An 18,442-nucleotide genomic window follows, 5' to 3' on the forward strand; every position below is an offset into this window, starting at 1 on the left:
AATGTTATGTCTGAGAGCAGGTGGGAGGTCCTTTGGTCAGGGATCCTGTGCATGCCACACCTCCTGCCCAGTCTTGGGAGGGGAAGACCTTCCCCTATATAAACCCGGGGCTGAAGCAGGGTTAGTCAGTCAAGGAGAGTAGAGACAAGAAACAGTCACAGGAAGAAACAGCAGAAGCTCAGTGGGAGCAATACTACTACAAGTCAGGGGCTGGCAGCTGCAGAGCTCGCCCTGACTGAGAAGCTTTCTTACCGGACCCGGCGTCCGAGGCTGTGGGGACTAACTCTTACCCAGCAGCAGAAGCCGACCGGCAGGGGATTTCAGGTCCTCAGGCCCAGAAACCCGAAGGCACGGTCACACGCGTGGGACCAGCGCCGCCATCGTGAAGCGGAAGCCATTAGAAGGCCCCGAGTCACCGGCCATACGGGTGAGCACCACACGGTACACTCAGGGACGTGGGCTACTTATATCCGCTTCTAGCAAGGTAGCCAGAAGAGTACAGTCAGTTTGGGAGGCCTACAACTCCGCCTGGCCAGGGGAGATCCCATCTGCTCAAGGACTGACCAGGCCCCGTTCGCTAGCAAGTACTCCGGGAGGGTCTATCGTTGTTACCAGTAAAGACCCTGAATTACACCGCACCGTCTGAGTGGTTCCTGCTACCCTCATCTTCCACGTCGGCTGCCCTGAGGCCATACCCCTCCCGTTGGGGGTTATACTATCACGCTGCACAATTCTACACCGGCCTCAGCGGTCTGCCCTGCAGCGGCAGCTCCATAGCTGCAAATCAACGGGTGGCGTAGTCGACACTCAAATAACATCTATCAAGACTGCCACACACTGAGTTGACTCCCTGGGCACGGACCGGGTCCCCGCCACTCGGAGACTACAACCCTCATCTGATCCGGTTCCGGGTAAGCCCCCGTGCGCGAGACGCTGCGCGACACAGCAGGCCCAGGAGCGCGTCATGCACAGCAAGTTCTTTTCAAACACATATGTTCATTGTTTTGAGTATTTTGTGACATGTTTTTCAGGCAGTCGATTGCAGTGTAATAAATTCTGATTTCAATGTTCAAACACTATGAGAGAGAGAGAGCGGTTGCCATGATCATATCGAAACCCCAATTTTAAGATATAACTTTTATTGATCATGTTAAAAAAAGGTCTCAAGACCATAAAAAGACACACAAAACAGTATACACAAAACCACAATAATTTGTGATGACAAAACCTAATTCTTACTGATGTCCTACACTTCCCCTGGACTCTCCCTGCGTACCAGCGGAGGTTGGCACCCTAAGGGGGGAACGTTGTGGCGCCCCTGCTCCTCGGCGGTTCACCCTGTGGTCCCTCACCAAGTCCCTATCTATATATACCGTGAGGAAACCTAGCACTATACAGAGTCCAATCTCAAATACTAAGGGAAAGTGCAGGTACGATAAGGTTAGATCACAAAATATAAACAAGGATATATAAAGATGTATGGGTAACTCCAACAAAGATCACATGTCTCTGGACAAGGTTTATTTTTTGAAAAAAAACTCTTAGCCCAATAAAAAATACAAAATAGGCCAAATCTTAGTAAAGTGCAGTGTGTTTATATAGACATCTGTTAGTACAAATTAGCGCACATAGGACCTACACCCATATGATTTAGGTGCTGAGATTTAATATGCAACACATGATAGTATTCTTGATAAATAAAAGGAATTGTACTTATCCAAAGAGATTGTGTCCCTGGTCATAGATATTCCCCTATCACCTCATTGCCTCGACGCGTTTCGCCAAACACTGGCTTATCAGGAGGACCAAAAGATAATGGATGTGTGGATATCAGAAAGAGCGGTTGCCACCTCTCACCACTGCTCTGGATGTAGCAGAGTCGGGGATAGTTGTGGAACCTCCTTATTATGGATTTACGGTGGACCCTTGTAGATTACTTTTATTTTTGCTAATAAATGGGTAAAGGAGGGTAATTGTGCTTTTTACAATTAAAGGACTGTTCTCTGTGTTCGTGTTTATTTCTTTTTCTGACTGATACCTCTCAATTATTAGCCCGCGGACTTGAGGTCAGCTGACATTACACAGCTGAAATCAACCCCAAAACCATTACCCTGATTGCCCACGCACCAGGGCAATTGGGAAAAGCCGAGGCTAAGCGCCAGAATTGGTGCGTCTAATGGATGCGCCATTTCTGGGGTGGCTGAGGGCTGGTGCTATGAGTCTGGGAAAGGGCCAATATCCATGGGCTCTTCCCAGCCTATTAATATCAGCCCGCAGCTGTCTGCTTAGCCTTTGCTGGTTATTAAAAATAGGGGGAACCCCACATTTTTTTTCTTTTATTTATTCTCTGCTAAATAGAAGTACAGAAACCTATGCACGCAAAACACCGATTATATATCTCACTGACATATATTTATCCTATCTATCCATTCACACTGATATGTACTTGCCACACAGACCTCACTGGTACTGGTTTTTCCTGTACCAGAATCACCAGGACGTGTGAATGGGGCCTAACTCTGTTTACTCATTATACCATACTACAGGAGACTGGTAAGGCTTAGAACCCACATACAGAAACTCACCATGTCTGTGCTAGATTTTTAGAACCCACAATAGAGTGCAATCTAAGCTCCACACTCTAATTTTCTGATACACTTTGGCCATGCTCTTTTCCTATAACTATATATCTGCTCCTTTCTTGCAAAACCAAACTCCCAGAATCCTGAAGAAGTTTGGTTTCATAGTAAATGGGAAGGGAATAGAGGAAGACAAGTGCCACTTCCTAAAGAGTATAGCCTCTGACTATAGTTGACCTATGCTTGTGAAGCCCAGAAGAATCCTTTGCAGGTATGGACAAGTGCACGCACCAAATGGCGTTTAGTGCAGAATACAATTATGTATCTCATGTACAGTGATCACATGACATTCTGGTGTTTTGATATGATGAGCCCTTTGATCTATTCATTCTTAAAATGACCAGATTTTTAGCCATTAACCTGTACTGTAATAAAAATCTAAAGATACAATAGGTTAAACTAAGAATAAGTAGCTTCCAAGAGCGATGGGGTTAGTAATGGGGGTGTCTGACTTACACCTCTCGATTACTAACCCCTGGGCTTGATGTTGGCAGACATTACACAGCTGACATCAGCCCCAAAACCATTAACCCGATTGCCAAAGCACCAGGGCAATCTGGAAGAGCCTAGGCTAAGCGGAAGAATTCTTTATTTACAAATTGCCATAAGGCAAATAAGCCCTAACTAAAGGTTCTGTGATTATTTAAAAGGAAATCTTTATTATTTATTTATCACATGATCAACTTATGTGCAATATTAAAAAACAAGTTTGTGTTGGTCCTTGAAACAATTTCCAAATACTGAGTTAGAGCTTTAGATAATACTTCCAATACCAGTGAAATGGGGAGACTCACAGCCAGAGAGCGAGAGAGATATTGTTGGTGTGGGATAACTCCTAATGGACAAATGTCTCACAGAGATTTGGCTCTAGGCTGTTTCTAGTAGTTGGTCTATCCCTCAATAGCAATCTCATTCATACTGACTTTTGATCTTATACAGTTCCTCAACCAGTACAAAGTAGCTAGTGACATAAATAATCTGGCCAAGTAACAACTGGCTGGTCATTAGTTTCCCCTATTCTATGTAGCTCACTGTGATTATGGTAACACAAAGCAACTCAGTAAATGGTGTGGCCACGGACCAACGCCTCATTGAATAGTATGGACCAACTCTCAAACATTGCTAATAAAAATTATCAGCTGCCTCCCCAACTAGTTTAGCCATCACTGGCTTCATCAGGGAGTTGAGGCTACAATGAAAAGTGGGTGGAACCCTAGGGTTTATAAAACATAGGTTAGTGATGTCATACAGGTCCTGTGAAGGAAATCATCCTTAAATCTAATAACATTGGTAGACCCACATGTCAATCACTAAACAGAACCTAATAGGTTCTCCAAAGTTATAAGGAGGTTACTGACCTGTCCAAGGCCTTTGTCAGTTCACCATCAGCACCAATGGTTAAAATCTTCCAGGTCAAGCTTGTCAATAATAGTTTATTCATCCTTTTGGCGCCAAAATTATCAGGGCCAATGGTAGAGCCCTTCCAAGTTGAACAGCGTGGTGTTTAAGGACCTTCCCGGTCACATGGTATTAATCGCACATGCGCATTTGCGCTCTGATCACAAAGTCTCAGAAAGTACCTGCCATTTACTAGCCACAGTCATATTGCACAATTGTGAAGGACCTGCAGTGTCACATGATCTTATTCGCCGCACCTTATTGGCAGATAGATATTACATCACAAAAGGAACTTTTGGTCACCATTATCTATGCTATAGTGATATAGGCACCCACAGGCCTCCGTACTGAGTGCACGCCACTTACCATGTGACAGCGCGTCACCCTGCCACTCTCGCGCACTTTCAAGCGAAAGCGCGCCTTCTCACCCTCTCTCTCTCTCCCACTCTGCCTACCCGGAAGCACGCGAGTTGCGGCGGTCACCGGCCGGGACTCCGCTCTCGCTCCGGGCCCCATCACCTCCTGACATCACCGCGGGACTGCAGACTGTAAGTAACCTCGGGCCTCGGCCCCCACCGCCTGCTACCACACGAAACTGCCTGGAATAGATACCCTAACCTCCGCTATTCTATCCTTGGCAGACTCACAGACTACGCGGTCTGCCCTATACTCACCTTGCAACCATAGCCTCCTGCTACATCACAGCATCGTGATAGCATTATCTGACTACCCAGCCAGAGACCCCTGCTATATCAACCCTGCAACCAGAACCTTCTGCTGCACCAGAACACTTTATGGCAGGACCCATCACTGCCTGACCGACTGACCACCCAGTCAGAGCCTCTTACTGTACCCATTTGGCATCCAGGACCAGAGCCTCCTACTATAGAACTATTGCTGCATAAATAATACATCCAGAGCCTCCTGCTGCACCTTCCGTACGACCGGAACACCTGATGCACCTGTCCTCTTATGCCAGCAATATATGAAATAAGGTAAATAACAAGGTTAACAAACATAGAAGCTGCAGACTAATCCTACTATACCTCAAACCCTAACCCTCCCTAAATTTTCAAACAGGACAAAGGGTACAACATAGACACCACGTCGCCAGTACCGCCAGAAGCACCTTGCTGCTCCTCTCCTACAGGGACAGGGACAAGCCAGAGGCACCTGCTGCATCTCTAAAAAGGACAAATATAATTATTAAACCTAAAATAGAATAAGTCTACCTTAGGGTAAGTCCTAACCCTATCGTATCACCCGAAAACCGAGTACCTACAACATTAAACCTATTACTTCTGCGACCCTAGGACCTCGAGCCCTTTTTCAAAAAACCATCCCGGACCAGTCCATCTCCTTAGTTGGCTCCCTGTGGATCACGGTCCAAGAAACACATCCGCACGTCTCTGTTCTTGTTACCCACTGATTGCCACAACAACAGCAGGTAAAGTACAACTCCCACTAGTAACCTTTAGTCAATTACTCCTAAGTTCTAACTTACTTTTCCTGCACCTCAGCTATCTACCATCATCTCCTACTGACACTAGAGTCCATCGTCGAAAGGCCTTCAAGGTTGCCACAAGGAGATACAGACCGATCATAACAGGTAACCCATACCAAAACCAACCTACCAAGAATAGATACCCTAAGTACCGTATTACCATACGGTACTACTATACCCTAACACGGTTCCTCTTCCACCTGGTCCACCCTTCTGCCTCCCAAGTATCGACTACCTCAAGACCCAATGGGAAGCCGTTTTATCAATTAATCTAGAACCATATTTATTTATTTATATTTATTTACTCATTTTTACCAATTCCTTATATTGTCTATTTTAGCCTTTTAGAAAAAATCTTTTTAAGCACCTGTATCAATAAAGTACATTTTAGTTATTTATTCTCCCGAAGTCCTTCATTCACTACCGCTAGCGTGAATTTTAAACCATAGGTTATTTTATCTAGTATATCTACTACGGACACTTAGTGGTTCCCTGTCCAAAAATTCGCTGCCTTTGATAGTGAGTAGCCTAATAGCGCCTCCAACACCTACAACTCTTTAATCCTCATAAACTTCCCTACTATTTCTTATTTTTGTTAGTACTTTTATATTATTAACATCATTGAATGATTTAAACATTATCATAATGAATTTTAATTAATTTTAATTACAGTTAGAAATCGTCACACCCTGTCCATTTTATATATGAAAATCCAGCATTGTAGTTATCAAATAACAGGAACTAACCTTCACAATTACATTAATAAATTAATCATGATTAAATTATGGTCCCATAATTAATAATGCACGTTTTTTACTTTTAATATTTTTAATATATATTTAACGTACATTAAATTAGGCAGGTTCATAATTAATAATAAGCGTATATCAACTTAATGGTGGTTCTTAAATAAAACAGAGAAATTTCCTCTACTTATCAATAAAGGCTGTATAAGAGAAGCCTTCATTAAGTCCAATGGTGCTTCTAGAATTTAGGCGAAATATACATTTAGATTCCTCTTGGAGGAGCAACCTATCCAAGTTGCTTCCTCGTGGACCCAGGGTCATTTGTCTAATTCGTCAGAAACATAAATTAAGGGGGTCTGTATGATGTTTGGATCTCATATGTAATGATAGAGGTGTGTCCACTTTTGTATTTATGGTACTAATATGTTTAGATATCCTTTGTCTAAACTCTTGGATCGCCTTGCCCACGTATAATTTTGAACAGGGGCATTTTGCTACATAAATTATTCCTCTCGATTTGCAATTAATCTTATCTTTAATAGCAATCTTCCGACCATCATATGGATTAACAAATTCTTTAATGCTAGGTAAGTACTTGCAAAACGTACAGGAATTACATGGATAAGAGCCTGTTTGTGATTTATGGAGCCAATTGGACTTTGGTTGAGATTTAATATCTGGTGTAAAATGGCTATGCACTAGTTGTTCACGTAGATTTGGGCCTCTACGGTAAGTTACTGATGGTATTGTGCCAATAACCTCCTTCAAGTCTGTATCCGCTCTAAGAATCGGCCAGAATTTCTTAAGGATATATTCACCGCTTCTGTCGCTTGCCTATCAAATGTGCCGATAAATCTAATTAACAGGTTCTCTTTTTCTCTCCTTGATCTAATAGGGTGTCTCTATCAGTTGCTTTTACTCTATTGAATGCTTTGTATAACATTTTTTAGGATATCCCCTTTCTGTAAAGCGCTTAAAGAGATTACAACATTCTCTACCGAAAATGTTGTTATCCGAACAGTTCCAGCGAGCTCTCAGATTCTGTCCTATTGATATCCCTGCCTTGAGGGGCAGGGGGTGCCAGCTATTCCAGTAAAGGAAACTGTTTGTGGTCGTGGGTTTCCTGAAAATTTCGGTATGGCTATAGATATCATCATTGTAGCCTCAACCCCCTGATGAAGCCATTGATGGCAAAACTAGTTGGGGAGGCAGCAATGTTTGAGAGTTTATCCATAGCAACACAAACTTGTGTTTTTAATATTGCACATAAGTTGCTAAGGTGACAAATAAATAATAAAGATTACCTTTTAATAATCACAGAACCTTTAGTTAGGGCTTATTTGCCCTATGGCAATTTGTAAATACAGAATCAATACCATACGCTGGTAACTAGTAATATTTAGTAAAGGCTAAGCAGATAGCTGTGAGCTGATATTAATAGTCTGGGAAGCTCCATGGTTATTGGCCCCTTCCTAGACTATTAAGACCAGCTCACAGCTGTGTTGTTTCCCTTAGCTGGTTATTAAAAATAAGGGTGACCTCAATCTATTTTTTTTTTTTCATTTCTTTTTATTTATTAGCTAAATACATGTACAATAAAATACACACACAAAGCACTGATCATACAGTAGGGAAAATAAGTATTTGATACACTGCCAATTTTGCAAGTTTTCCCACCTACATAGAATGGAGAGGTCTGTAATTTTTATCGTAGGTACATTTCAACTGTGAGAGACCTGTATTAATTGCACCTGTTTGAACCCGTTAACTGTATAAAAGACACCTGTCCACACAATCAATCACACAATCAAAGAGCTGTCTAAGGACACCAACGACAAAATTGTAGACCTGTACTGACTTATTGATGAAGTAATTGATGCAAAAGGAGCCCCGACCAAGTATTGAGTGCATTTACTGAACATACAGTACATTTCAGTAGGCCAACATTACGGATTTTAAAAACATTTTTCAATCTGTTGTTATAAAGTATTCTAATTTACTGAGATAATGACTTTTGTGTTTTCATTGGCTGTAAGCCATAATCATTGACATTATCAGAAATAAACTGTCACGGGTGTGTAAGAGGTGACAGACAGTCGCCCTGCAATGGTTTGCAGGAGATCTCCACGTTTGGCAATGCAGACAGCTGCCTAGATAGGAGGCTGTGTTTAGGACCCAGCGACAACCTCCCTTTAGTCTGGGTGTATATATACCTAGTGTGTCTAGGTGGGGGTCGCCGGTTATATTCATTTCTGCTTTGAACTTGGCTGAAGCAGCATCACGTCCTCTCTGGAGTCTTGAGGCCATGTGTCCTGTTGAAGTTCTTCTAAAGCTGAGTTGTTGTTCCGCTATGTTATCTTTCCCTTTTCTCTTTAGAGTGCTAGTGGAGGTTGACTAGTGCTCATCTCCTTCCACCCCCAGCTATAGCCTTACGCCAGGGATAGTAGGGTGAGGCACGTGATCAGCGACAGCTGAGGAGGCTGTATAGGGACGTTAGGGGGAGACAGGGTGATGCTAGTCCAGATTAGGAGGTCACCTCTTCCCCCTTTCCCTAGTGTCTGGGCTCCCTTTCCCTTTCCCCTCTGTGTTGCACTCACACCTGGCGTGACTCTCTGTGTTGCACTCACACCTGGTGTGACATAAACACTTGAAATAGATCACTCTGTTTGTAATGACTCTTTGTAATATATGAGTTTCACTTTTTGTATTAAAGAACTGAAATAAATTAACTTTTTGATGATATTCTAATTTAGTGAGATGCACCTGTACATACTGAGGTGTTACTCCCTGGCTGCGCTTGTATTAATAAAACACAGTAAAGGGGGACATTTATTAAAACTGGTGAAAGTAAGAGTGAAGCAGTGACCCATAGTAATCAGGAATCAGCCCTGACGAGTACCTGCACTTTACACCTTTGTCTACAAGAATTGGTATTGCTGCACCTACAGAATAACAACCTGAACTATCAAATTTATACATTATTTCTCCTGCACAAATAATTCTTCAAAAAACTCAAAAAGTGTACCAAAGAGGCATTTCTTTCTTCATCCCGTCCTTCAAAAACAGAGTTAACAAACTTATACAGATTAAAAATGAACCAAAAAGTCTGATGTGTCCCAAAATGCTACCAATGAAAAGTACATAAAATGTATCCACACATTACATGTACCCTGTGCTCTTAAGGAGTTAAAGGTAAAATACTTATCCATTCAGATATAAAATAAATCTAGTACTAGCACATGATGGTGAATGGTCCTGTTTATTGCTGGTAAATGTCCTCTTAGGTTCCTCTCGGCCACTAGTGGTTGGTGTGAGCTCCGCCGAGGGCAGAATACGACAAGCTGCCATTCTCTTGTTGTGTTTATCCATTGGCACTCAGGAGAGGAAAAACCCCTGTGGGGGAAACCTCTAGGGAACCATGGCCTAAGGATAAGTGCCCTTCCCTGGGAGCACTAGGCAGCATGTCATCTAGAAGCGCTGGTCCACGGTCATTTTATTGACTCCTGGTAGGATTTTCTTGGTCTCCAGCTTCTTCTTGTATTCGGACACTGCAGATCGCCATAATCCAGCAAAACCCCCAGCCCGGATTACAGCAGGGAGGAGGAATGGGTATGGCTGCACGTTACACTGCAAGTCACGGCCCTCAGGATACTCCTAGTGGTGATGGTGGAATATCAACCAGTGAACAGTGGTTTTCAGAGCTGTTCACTTCCAGCGTTTTATTCTCCTCCTGAGATTGTGGAAAGCGTTCTTCACAATACTGCCAAATGTTCTGCCAGGAGAGATAATAGGTTAGAAACAATTCTTATATCCCAATAAGACATATAAAATGGGGTTATCCCAATAGTAAAACGCCTCCAGGTTTTTCCTGTGGGCCAATCAGCAGACTGTAAGCAGCAGTCAGTAAGAGGTTTCCCACACTACACTCTGCTGACAGATTCAAAGGATAAGAGAGTAGCCTTGAAAAGCTCCCTAATTCCTGTCCCATTTACACTGACTCACCTGCGATGGGGTATTACAGGTTTTGGTATCTGTTTTATGACCTTCCATCCGTCACTGGCAAATGTGAATCCACAGAAGAGTTTTTGATCTGTTTCGGCCATTGGTGGTTTAATGGCTTCACTGAAGGACAGGACATCTTTCATTATATTTGATGTCATCACTGGTGGCTGCGGAAAGAAAATACAAGAACCAGTGGTCATAAAGAAGACACACAATAGAGATGTACAGCTGCCACCATCTTCTCTGGGTGATATACGTACAGGTGGTAGTTGGAATGGTGGACATGATCCAGCCCCCTCTATATCTGTCCAGTTGATCTCCATGAAGAAGGGATGATCCCTGATGTTGTCCACAGCTACTTGCCGACTCTCTGGTGACTTATCCAAGAGCTGGAAACAAATAATGAAGAATTCAGTCTCCAGTTGATTTCCATTTGCATTGTTGTGTTTTTCGTTATATTTACCCCTTTTATTACTTAGATGTGTATTTATACTCACCCCCTCTATGATGGCTTTGATATGGGGGTCTAGTCCTTTTGGAAAGGCAGGATCATCATTGATCAGTGCCTTTATGGTGGTGTCATAAACTACACCTATATAAAATGGATATCTGCCAGTAGCCATCTCATATATCACCACACCAGCAGAGAACCAGTCCACTGCCGTGTTGTAGGGCTTCTCTAGAAGAATCTGTGAAGACATGAAGACAATAAGAATTTTGTCCAGACACCAGAAGACATGGAGATGTCCTGCCTTGTACTCAATGATAAGCCAGGGATGTGTAGATGCTTCCTTACCTCAGGAGCCATGTATAAAAGACTCCCGACCTGATCTGAAGCCTTCGCATTGCCAAAGATGTTCCTCACGGCCAGACCGAAATCAGCAATCTTCAAGTGACCGTTGCTGTCTAGTAAGATGTTCTCTGGTTTTATGTCTCTGATAGAGGAAAGAGTTTATAAAATATCATAATTATTAGATTAGCCGGGCTGAGGACCCAATGATGGCCTGAGATACTAAGTGTCTACAGGGAGCATGAGGATAAGGGTATGGGAGGATTTATATCCGTTTTACACAGAGTAAGACTGCACTTACCTGTGTATGATGCCTCTGGAGTGGAGAAACTGCAGCCCACAGATTATCTCAGCTGCAATAAATCTGATGGGAAAAAAATAGAAAATCATCAACAACCAACATTTCATCCACTAAACTAAGAGACTAATGACTTAAAGCCAGATGTTCCTGACAACCATCATCTTCATCTAATACATCCATATTCTGTCTTACCTGGTGGTTGGAATGGTAAATGGGGCATTTGTTGCCATGAGGTCTCTAAGGTCTCCTCCACTGAGATATTCCATGACATAGAAGACGTAGTCCTGTGATAAAACAGAGGCGATAATAGGGGTTATTGCCATATTCTAGATATGCGGCACTGGTTATAATCTTACAATACATGTAATACTATGGTAGTGACCTAGAACATTGCACACAGATTGGCACATAGACTGACATTCATAGAACACATAGAAGACTCAGAGCTGTTGGATTATGACCTTCTTACCTGGGACTGGAAGGTGGCAAAAGCCCGAGTAATGAATGGACTATTCCTAGTCATCTCCAGGACCTGTCGCTCTATCAGAACGTTGTCTCCTAAGTTCTCAAGTAAGAGCCTCTTCTTCACCATCTTCACTGCCAGTTGTTGTTGGCAGGCCTGGTGTGTGGCCAACATGACCTGTAGGATAGAGAACATTAGAAATGGAGGAAAGGCCTGTTCTGCCACGAGACGTGATGAGAAGATGAGGCAGTGATGTTCCTAGAGTCATATTACATACATGATGATGACGTCACAGCAATTCCGAATACTTACTTTACCATATCCACCCTCTCCAATCATTTTATGGAAGGTGAAGCTCTCCAGTCCAGTCACAATGATGGAGGATTCAGCTGGGGTTGTCCCTGGTAGAGAGAGGAGAAATAAGATGTAACATTCCTATATAGTGCAATGTGGCCTCCAATAAGAATTACAACATATAGGGGTAGAACAATATTAAAGGGTATCAAATAGAAAAGGCACCAAAATCATAATAAGCGGGATCTTCCAAATGTGAACAATCCTGGCAATGGCTACTGTGGGGAATATTGGCTTTCGGTGTCTTAGATCTGAACTCACCTGACAGCTGCTCAGTGTCAGTAATGGGGGACACACTGGATCCATCGTCAGTTTTGTCCCCCATTGCTACTCCCCTTTTCCTCTTGTTCATGATACTCTCCTGTATTGGGCTTCCAGGTCTTTTTGAAGCCTTGATAATGCTTTGGTTGGCGCCATTTTTTTCACTCTCATGTGTTTCTGCTCTCCTCTTTTTTGGCACCTCATCTATTCTCACTCCCTTTCTCTTCCTCCAAATCTCCATATTCAGCGCCATAGATGTCTGTTTGGGCTGAAGAAGGTCCTGTTCACCTCAGTAGCTCTCCAGGATGGCCCTTGGAACTGCTCCTCTAACAAGCCTTCTATAATACGGTCTTATATTTTATACAAAACCAAAATTTGCCAAGCGCAAGTAAAAGTTGCCTTCACCCACCAAGTGATGAAGACATGTGAACAATATTCAGGCTGCAGTGACATTTTGATGACTATTCCATGACATCACAAAGTCAATTGTGACATCATCATACTCTAAAGGTCATATGACATGACAGAGGGACCAAAGCCAAAGGTCATGTGACATCACAGAGGGACCAGTGACATCATCAGCCTAGCTGAGAGACATGTGCTCTTCAACAGTTATAAAGTCTCTGTCATTTATCAGTGTTTGTTGAAGCTATTGTAAAAAAATAAACTTTTTCTATACATGAAATTTATTTGATATTTTTTTATTGTTTTTTTTATTGTTTATTTTTTTGCTCCATTTATCAATCACATTAAATAATCTAAATGATTTAAAGACTTGATTAATACAGTAAAACATCTGTAACGGAAGCTCTTTGTTGCCCATATCAACCAATCATGGAGCAGCTGTAATTTTAGCAGATTGATGTATTGTTGCTGCCCTTAACATCAAGCATGGTGGGTCTGCTGGGGGACGTCAGTCCCTTTGTGTGTTTCTCACTGTGGCTATATGTCATGAGATGGTATCAGAGCCCAAATATACAGTTAGGACCATATATATTTGGACAGAGACAACATTTTTCTAATTTTGGTTCTAGACATTACCACAATGAATTTTAAACAAAACAATTCAGATGCAGTTGAAGTTCAGACTTTCAGCTTTCATTTGAGGGTATCCACATTAAAATTGGATGAAGGGTTTAGGAGTTTCAGCTCCTTAACATGTGCCACCCTGTTTTTAAAGGGACCAAAAGTAATTGGACAGATTAAATAATTGTAAATAATATGTTCATTTCTAGTACTTGGTTGAAAACCCTTTGTTGGCAATGACTGCCTGAAGTATTGAACTCATGGACATCACCAGATGCTGTGTTTCCTCCTTTTGATGCTCTGCCAGGCCTTCACTGCGGTGGTTTTCAGTTGCTGTTTGTTTGTGGGCCTTTCTGTCTGAAGTTTAGTCTTTAACAAGTGAAATGCATGCTCAATTGGGTTGAGATCAGGTGACTGACTTGGCCATTCAAGAATATTCCACTTCTGTGCTTTAATAAACTCCTGGGTTGCTTTGGCTTTATGTTTTGGGTCATTGTCCATCTGTAGAATGAAACGACGACCAATCAGTTTGGCTGCATTTGGCTGGATCTGAGCACACAGTATGGCTCTGAATACATCAGAATTCATTTGGCTGCTTCTGTCCTGTGTCACATCATCAATAAACACTAGTGACCCAGTGCCACTGACAGCCATGCATGCCCAAGCCATCACACTGCCTCCGCCGTGTTTTACAGATGATGTGGTATGCTTTGGATCATGAGCTGTACCACGCCTTCGCCATACTTTTCTCTTTCCATCATTCTGGTAGAGGTTGATCTTGGTTTCATCTGTCCAAAGAATGTTCTTCCAGACCTGTGCTGGCTTTTTTAGATGTTTTTTAGCAAAGTCCAGTCTAGCCTTTTTCTTCTTAATGCTTATGAGTGGCTTGCACCGTGCAGTGAACCCTCCGTATTTACTTTCATGCAGTCTTCTCTTTATGGTAGATTTGGATATTGATACGCCTACCTCCTGGAGAGTGTTGTTCACTTGGTTGGCTGTTGTGAAGGGGTTTCTCTTCACCATGGAGATGATTCTGCGATCATCCACCACTGTTGTCTTCCGTGGGCGCCCAGGTCTTTTTGCATTGATGAGTTCACCAGTGCTTTCTTTCTTTCTCAGGATGTACCAAACTGTAGATTTTGCCACTCCTAATATTGTAGCAATTTCTCAGAGGTTTTTTTTCTGTTTTTGCAGCTTAAGGATGGCTTGTTTCACCTGCATGGAGAGCTCCTTTGACCGCATGTTTACTTTACAGCAAAACCTTCCAAATGCAAGCACCACATCTCAAATCAACTCCAGGTCTTTTATCTGCTTAATTGAGAATGACATAACGAAGGGATTGCCCATACCTGTCCATGAAATAGCCTTGGAGTCAATTGTCCAATTACTTTTGGTCCCTTTAAAAACAGGGTGGCACATGTTAAGGAGCTGGAACTCCTAAACCCTTAATCCAATTTTAATGTGGATACCCTCAAATGAAAGCTGAAAGTCTGAACTTCAACTGCATCTGAATTGTTATGTTTAAAATTCATTGTGGTAATGTCTAGAACCAAATTAGAAAAATATTGTCTCTGTCCAAATATATATGGACCTAACTGTATACTCATAGAAGCAGGGGTGGATTAAGAGTAGCCAGGGCCCCGGCAGTTTAAAAGGCGTGGGCCCCCCCGCTGACAGAAATAGCAGTGAGTGTACCGCGCCGCACACATTTTCCCCTTATGAACAGCATATGGTAAAAATATATAACATAGCGCCATACATAATAGGGCAGGGGTGGGAGATTAATTTTCAGAAGGGGCCACATGAGAGGCCGTGACTATTGTGGAGGCCGAACAATAGGCTGAAATTAATTCTGCTCAATATTAACATATTAATTATAATTATTTTTAATTTTATTTGTATCACTTAATATTGAGCAGAATTAATATGCTGACGTAACCTATATACAGTACGAGCCCCCACATAGTCCCCTCAATCAACAACCAAAGCAATCAACCTATGGGGCCTTCATACATGTAAACCTTAACAAAACAAAAAAAAACCTCTAAAAAAATTCTCTTTATTTTAAAAACTCAATTCATAAAGACAATAATGATGAGAGAACGTGCTCAGATAACTTGTTATCCCTGCACGCTCGGGTGTTATCCGAGTATCTTGTAGTGCTCGGATAATATATTCGAGTCCCTGCGGCTGCATGTTTTGTTTTTGTCTGTTAGACAACCACAACACTTAACAAACAGGCAATCCCGCATGTGTTGTATCTGTCTAAAAGCAGATACAACATTATATGTATAGACCCTATAGGGCCTGAACAGTTGTGCACTTAGCTTAATGGCATCTTCTTTCGACGCTTTTTCTCCTCCTTTGGTCATTCAGGGATTCGTCAGGGAATTCCTTCAATCAGGACAAGAAAAGGAGACCATAAGCCGAACTGCAATGAGGATAACAGCTCACAGGTCCAGGCAATATGCCCCACATAGCCCCCTACATACAATATGAGCCTCCACACAGCCCTCCATATACAGTATGAACCCACACACAGCCCCCTACATACAGTATGAGCCCCCACACAGCCCCTTACATACAATATGAGCCCCCACACAGCCCCCCCATATACAGTAGGAGCCCACACACAGCCGCCTACATACAGTATGAGCCCCCATAGCCCTGTACATACAGTAGGAGCCCACACACAGCCCCCTACATACAGTATAGGCCCCCCATAGCCCTGTACATATAGTAGGAGCCCACACACAGCCCGCTACATACAGTATGAGCCCCCCATAGCGCTTTACATACAGTATGAGTCCACACACAGCCCCTACATACAGTATGAGTCCACACACAGCCCCCTACATACAATATGAGCCCCCACACATCCCTCCATATACAGTATGAGCTCCCACATAACTCTCTTTATACAGTATAAATCCACACAAAGTCCCCTACATACAATGACACCACAGTCCCCCAATATACAGTATGAGCCTCCAACATAGCCCCCTACATACAGTATGAGCTCCTTACATACACTATGACACCACACAGTCCCCCAATATACAGTATGAGCCTCCACATAGCCTCCTATATACAGTATGAGATTCCACACACAGCACCCAATATACAGTATGAGCCCTCACATAGCTAGCAATATGCAGTATGAGCCCCTACATAGCCACAGTAAGAACTCTTGCACAGCCCCATAGATACAGTATGAGCGCACACATATCTCCCTTTATACAGTATGAAACCACACAAAGTCCCCTACATACAATGACACCACAGTCCAATATACAGTATGAGCCCCCTACATTCAACATGAACCCCCACACAGCCATGCACATACAGTATGAGTCCTCACATAGCTCCCAATATATGGTATGAGCCCCACATAGCTCTTTGCAGCCCCCAAACCCACAGGATAACATTAATCTGTAGCCCCCAAGATAATATACTATGCAGCCACTAGCAGCCCCCAAGGTCACATACCCTGTGCCCCTTCCCCCATGGTCACATACCATGTGGCCACCACCATGGTCACATACCCTGCTGCCCCCCATGGTCCCATACCCTGCAGCCCTCCCCCCATGGTCCCATACCCTGCTGCCCCCCATGGTGCCATACCCTGCAGCCCTCCCATGGTCATATACCCTGCTGCCCCCCATTGTCACATACCCTGCAACCCCCCCATGGTCACATACCCTGCTTTCCCCCATGGTCCCATACCCTGCTGCCCTCCCCCCATGGTCCAATACCCTGCAGTCCTCTCTTGGTCACATACCCTGCAGCCCCCCCCATGATCCCATACCCTGCAGCCCTCCCTTGGTCACATACCCTGCTGCCCCCCATGGTCCCATACCCTGCTGCCCCCCATGGTCACATACCCTGCAGGACCCCCATGGTCACATACAATGCAGCCCTCCCATGGTCATATACCATGCTGCCCCCTCATGGTCACATAACTTGCGCCTCCCCCCATGGTCACATACCCTGTAGCCCCCCCTATGGTCATATGTCTTATGGTCCCCCCCATGATCACATACCCTGCAGCCCACAGTGTGACATGCCCAATTCACTCTCACAGAACAGGAAGCAGTTATTTGCTTCTTACTGTCACCAGGAGCTGTCAGCAGGAGGAAACAGGAAGAAAGGCAGCACTGAACACAAGAGGAGCAGGGGGTGGAGCCAGCACCACAGGGGAATCCCAGGGGCTCCGTGCGTGAGTACAGCAAACGTGGGCACGCAGAGTGTGCTGCGTGTACGTGTCTGCTGCATTGTCCTGTAGGCGGCGCACCTAATATTATAATGAGGGCAGTCTGGCCATGGGCCCCATCGGAGCTCCGGGCCCAAGGCTGTAGCCCAGATTGCCCTCATTATAATCCGCCTATGCATAGAACATATCAGTCCACTTTATGAGCATGAGGTGAACTTTAGTGTTGTATTTGTTCAAATATATGTACAATAGATAGCAGGTACACAATGCATTATTCACATCTACATTTAGCAGAGGCAGAGGCTTTATGATTACAAGTGTTATGGTTAATTTTTTTATATGTAGATTCATTATTTATTTAGGAAAACAATCTATTCTATATGCAGTGGTGGCCAAAAGTATTGGCACACCTACAATTCTGCCAGATAATACTCAGTTTCTTCCTGAAAATGATTGCAATTACAAATTCTTTGGTGTTATTATCTTCATTTAATTTGTCTTCAATGAAAAAACACAAAAAGAATTGTCCTAAAGCCAAATTGGATACAATTCCACACCAAACCTAAAAAAGGGGGTGGACAAAAGTATTGGCACTGTTTGAAAAATCATGTGATGCTTCTCTAATTCGTGTAATTAATAGCACCTGTAACTTACCTGTGGCACCTAACAGGTGTTGGCAATAACTAAATCACACTTGCAGCCAGTTATCATGGATTAAAGTTGACTCAACCTCTGTTCTGTGTCC

This window comes from Phyllobates terribilis, unplaced genomic scaffold (assembly GCF_046119375.1).
Source record: "Phyllobates terribilis strain yellow unplaced genomic scaffold, ASM4611937v1 Scaffold_8__6_contigs__length_399053987, whole genome shotgun sequence".
Lineage (NCBI taxonomy): Eukaryota > Metazoa > Chordata > Amphibia > Anura > Dendrobatidae > Phyllobates > Phyllobates terribilis.